At 37.4% G+C, this 5,727-nt stretch overlaps 1 protein-coding gene across 1 annotated transcript in view; it reads right to left on the bottom strand.

The window, feature by feature from the left end:
- The window catches only part of COL24A1 (collagen, type XXIV, alpha 1), a 438,816-nt gene that overhangs the window by 275,947 nt on the left and 157,142 nt on the right, over positions 1 to 5,727 (bottom strand). The window lies entirely within an intron of this gene.

The following is a 5,727-nucleotide window of genomic DNA, read 5'->3' as shown; positions in this document are numbered from 1 at the left end:
TGAGGGAGGAGAATCGCTTGAACCTGGGAGGCAGAGGTTGCAGTAAGCCGAGGTTGCACCACTGCACTCCAGCCTGGGCGACAGAGCAAGACTCTATCTCAAATAAATAAATAAATAAATAAAAACAAAAAATCATGTCCCTACTTCCAGCACTGTTTCTCCCCACAGTCTTACGTTCACTCAGCAGCCAGAGTAACCTTTGAAAAGCATAAATCAGATCAGATCATGCCACTGCCCTATTTAAAGCCTCTCATGGCTTCCTGCTGCACTTAGAACCAAATCCAAACTTCTCACTCTCCTTTACGAGGGCATACATGATATATCCCCTGTCTACTTTTCCAACTTCGTTGTATACCACTTTCTTCTTCATTCATTCTGCTCACTCCAGTTACACTGGCATTCTTTCTGATCTTGAACTGGCCAGGCTTTTCTGCCTTGGGTCTACACAATGTGTGCTGTCTTCAATTACGGTAGTGGTGGTAGTGGTGGTAGTGGTGGTGGCAGCTAATACATACTGAATGTTTCCTATTAACTATATGCTGAAGTGTTTTACATGAATTAATGTGTGTAATAAAACAACTTTATGAGGTTGGTACTATTAATATTTCTGTTTTACAGATGAGGAAAGGCACAGGGAGTTGAAGTAATTTGCTCAAGGTACTCAGACTAACTCCTCAATTCTCATTCAGAAGACGTTAACCCCCAAATTCTGTAATTTCCAGATATCTTAAACCTTTTATGACCTAGTTATTAACAAAAGCTATCATAGAAGTATATATGTAGGTCTCATCATTTTGGCCCCTAATAGAATTACTTTTACTAAATTATGCTTTCACATTATAACTTCCATCTGTATTGAATAGTGGAAATGACATAATACAATGAATTGCTACCTCCTTTTGAATAATTAATATGTTCTAATCCAAAAGACAGGAGAATCATATAACTGATCATGTGTCATCCTTTTGGCAGTGGGAAGATCGTATTCAAATCTGAAACCCCCTTACAACAAAATGTACAGAGCTTTGTGACTGTATTTCAGGCAAAAGCCTCCTACATTTCAAACTAACCAAAAAATGGGCCAGGCATGGTGGCTCATGCCTGTAATCCCAGCACTTTGAGAGGCCAACGCAGGTGGATCACCTGAGGTCAGGAGTTCGAGACCAGCTTAGTCAACATGGCAAACCCCTACTAAAAATACAAAAATTAGCCAGGTGTGGTGGCAGGCACTTGTAATCCCAGCTACCTGGGAGGCTGAGGCAGGAGAATCGCTTGAACCTGGGAGGCGGAGGTTGCAGTGAGCCAAGACAGCACCACTGCATTCCAACCTGGGTGAAAGAGTGAAACTCTGTCTCAAAAACAAAAACAAAAACAAACAAACAAAAACCTATCCAAAAATTACCTTAACCAACAACTCAGAAGTTATTTTATGATTCCGCAGTCACTCACTCACTTACTTTTCAAAGAGCTCCTGCAGCTCCTTTCTCCTGCACAGTCCCCTTACTCTTGAGATTTAGTCTCAAGACTAAGAAAACAGAGACTATCCTATTTACCTCTTTCAACTTCTTTCTTCTTTTGAAACAAATCCCTGGAGTTATGCTGTATATAACTCATTTATTTTTTACCTTCTTTGCTTTCAAGAAAAATGAATTTGTATATAAATTGCCCCCTAAATGTTGCTTCAGCTGCAACACTCAAGTTTTTATACTGATTCGTTCTCATTCACTTCTAAACATTTTCTAATTTCCATTGCAATATTTCTTCTTTCCAGACCATAAGTTACTAAGGAATGTATTTTTCAGTCACCCAAAATGTTATTTTACTGACTTTTTATTACCAACTTAAAACTTTGCTGCACCGTAGACAAAGAATGTAGCCTTCCAGGAGTGAGTTTCCAGGTGTAGTATTTTTAAACTTTGTTTTAATTCATCTATTACATTGCTTCATCTAATACCTTTATGCAGATGATTATATAAGTATGTATCTCTAGTCTACTTTTCTGAGCTTTAGGCCTACAATTTTAAGACACTTATTAGACTAATTTTCTCTGTCTCCTAAAGGCCTTTAAACCTTAACAGATTCAAAGCCAAAACATTATTTCCAGCCACCCTGAATCTCTTCCTTCTCCTCCTCCTCCTCTTCCTCTTTTATTTTCTATTTTTGGAATGATGATGCACACTGTACCCAACTTTTCAAGCAAGAAGCATTAAAATTGCCTTTTATTCCTCTCTCACACAGTTGGAATGAGCTAAACTAATTGTTTTATGTGTTGTGAATTATATTTTCTAGTTCTCTCTTTAAGCTATACTTTCCTCTCTATTGTTACAGGACCTCATGATCAATCCCCTGCTCAGCTGCACCATCCTTCTAAATAACCTTTAGTTTGTCTCCTTGGCACCCCTCCTTCCCTTCTTCTCTTTTATCCTTTCCCCTGCTGCCTTGCATAAAGCACAAGTCTGATAATTTCATCTCTTGCTTAAATATCTTTGGTCAATGCATACAGGATAAAGTCTGAATTTAGCACAATGCATAAGACTCTTTACCTGAGAAAAATTCATCTGCTATACAAGCAGAAAGTTTTCAGGCTTGTTTTACTACGAAATATACTATTTAAAATTCTTGGACCTGCAAGTTTATTAAAAGCTTAATGTTGAGAAGGATTTGGATAGAAGTGTTGTCTCATATATAGTTGCCTAGGTACTATATTTTTATGATCAAGAAAAAGTTATGCTCCTTGGATTAGACCCTGTTTCCCAAAACAATCTAGCATCAGTTCTTGAGAGAGTACAGGTTACATTTTTAGCTCCATGAAAAAACTTAAGACAGGTGAAGAGGAAGGACTGGTACTCTGAAAAGGCTGGGGCTCAGGAGCTTATATTAGTGGTGCTGAAATCAGAGATAATGACACAATGTTTTCAGTGTTGATGGATATTATGAAATTTTAAAGGGAAAAGAGAAATAAAGAAACATCTTTGGAAGATCAAGTAGTAAGTGAAAACATGGCTCATGCATCCTTTAACCAAGCTTTATGAGAAAGAAGAAAAATGACTGAAAACCATACTGACAGCAAGGAGGCAACATAGACATTTCTAGTGTACATATTACCTGTAACTGCAGTAATAATGGGGCAATACAGTCATAATAATAACCTTTAAAGATAATGAAAATTAAAATAGATTCTTTATCCTCAGTATGACAAGAGTGTAAATACTATTCACTCCAGGAAAGCTTTCATTAAAAATAATTAGAATAAAAATTGTAGGCTCATATGGAGAAGCTTATACTAATCTGAAGTTTTAGTTTTAATTACTCAATTTCCCTCTTATCAGAATGCAGAGATCAATATACTACTGTATTTTACTTCCTGTTTCCTCTCTATTGATATAAAACTAAGTACAATGAAGTTTCGAATACGATTTCTTCTTCTTCTTTTTTTTTTTTTTGAGACGGAGTCTCGCTCTGTCGCCCAGGCTGGAGTGCAGTGGCCGGATCTCAGCTCACTGCAAGCTCCGCCTCCCGGGTTTACGCCATTCTCTTGCCTCAGCCTCCCGAATAGCTGGGACTACAGGCGCCCGCCGCCTCGCCCGGCTAGTTTTTTTGTATTTTTTAGTAGAGACGGGGTTTCACTGTATTAGCCAGGATGGTCTCGATCTCCTGACCTCGTGATTCGCCCGTCTCGGCCTCCCAAAGTGCTGGGATTACAGGCTTGAGCCACCGCACCCGGCCGATTTCTCCTTCTTCTTCTTCTTTTTTTATTTTTAAGACGGGGTCTCACTTTGTCACCCAGGCTGAAGTGCAGTGGTGCCACCCAAGGCTCATGTGATCCTCCAACCTCAGCCTCCCGAGTAGCTGGGACTACAGGTGTGAGCCACCAGGCCTCGCTAACTTTTAAACCTTTTTTTTTTTTTTTTTTTTTTTTTTTTTTTTAAGCACCAGGGTCTCACTGTGTTGCTAGGGCTGGCCTCGAACTCCTGGACTCAAGGCAATCCTCTCACGTCAGCCTCCCAAAGTACTGGGATTGCACCATGCCCCGCCTGCTTTTTAGATTTTTGAACTATCAATACCCAATGTGTTTTTAAATCATACAGTAAGTAAGAATAGGCATTTTCCAAAAAAATCAGCCAACCCTGAAGGACAGCTGCGAAGCAATCGAAGTAGATCTTATGGTTTACAAAGAGAGGGAGACAGCATCAGTACAGCAGTAGTCTTAGAAACTCTGCCTACCACTCTGACACTATGACATTATTGCTCTAACTTATTTATTCTGATGCCAATTATTTTCTCAGCCTTTTGCTGAATCTACGACTCTGAATTAAATATGTATGTACACTGATATGTGTGTGCTTGTGTGTATGTGTGTGTGTGTAGACACCCACAGGCACACACATATCAATATAGGCATGTATTTTTGAAACTAGAGTGAGCTTCAGAAGTTTCATCTCCATGTAATATATCTTTGATTCATAGTTCTGACTCATAGTATGAGTTTTTAAACTCAAATGTTTCATCTCAGAAGCTTATGTTCTATATAGAATTTTAGAAACGAAAGCCACTCTGTATCAACCATTAAACCAAAGTCACAGATTTTAAAGTATATACAAACAAATTTGATATATGTACTACAGACTTAATTGTATTTGTTTTAGAATACTGTATGAGATTTCAATGATATATGGATATAGCAATAATTGGAAACATTTTGCATTAATAATTCAGTGGAGTTTCTTTCCTGAAATTTGGTTCCAAGTCTCAAGTACTTGTTATTAATAGCTGTGCAGAACAAATAAATCAGCTGTGATCCTAATCAGTGTGAAAATGTGGCTAATGCGTTTTTCTGTTTCCCTAGGATCCCTGTTGCATACCTCGTGACACAACAGAAAAAATTTAGTCCAAACTATTTACAGAGATACAAACTTTAAAGAGGATCTTTCTTAAGCTTCCTATGTTTAAACATGTTTTACCAAACAAGTTTAATTTCCACCATTTTGTTTTAAATTTATTATCTTTCCACCAATATTTTACCTCTGGTCCTGGAGGGCCAGATGGTCCTTGGAGTCCTGGGTCACCTGTTTGGCCCTAAAATGGGGGGGGAGGATCAAAGTATAAACATTAACTTAATAAATACAATTAAAAGAAGAAACAGCCATATGGTAAAGAAATAGCAGTCATTATATTATTATGTCAAATAAGGTTGTAATGACTTTTTAGAAAAATTTGTAACCATCATTACCGTAAAAGTTTTTAAATAAGATGTTTATGGGTTGAATATACATTCACTCAAGTGTTAGTGATATAAACAAATTAATGAGTCAAGTGCTCAAATCAAGAAAAAAAATTGTATGTTTATGCATGTGTCACAGAGATAAGACAATAAAGCAGGACTCAACAAGATAGGGAATTCTAGATGAGAAACCGCTTTTATAAATAACCACAGTCCCAGGGCTGTCTCTGAAAATTCCTCTCTCCTTTGATACTGTAAGTGGCCTGAATTAGTAATTAAGACTCACCTGGATTGAAATCCTTGTTACTTAATCTCTCTAAGCCTCAGTTTTCTCATCAATAAAATAGAAATAATAATTATAGTAGTAACATTCTCAAAGAGTCATTGGAAGTTAAATTAGATAATATATGTAAAGTGCTAAGCAGAATGTCTGACATATGAAATACTCATTAAATATCAACCAATTTTACAATCATTATTCCTTCTCTTCACACCCTTGCTGCTTT

Source organism: Mandrillus leucophaeus, unplaced genomic scaffold (genome assembly GCF_000951045.1).
Source record: "Mandrillus leucophaeus isolate KB7577 unplaced genomic scaffold, Mleu.le_1.0 Scaffold235, whole genome shotgun sequence".
Lineage (NCBI taxonomy): Eukaryota > Metazoa > Chordata > Mammalia > Primates > Cercopithecidae > Mandrillus > Mandrillus leucophaeus.
Note: the sequence above shows the minus strand (reverse complement) of the source record. Positions and strands in the feature narration are given on the sequence as shown.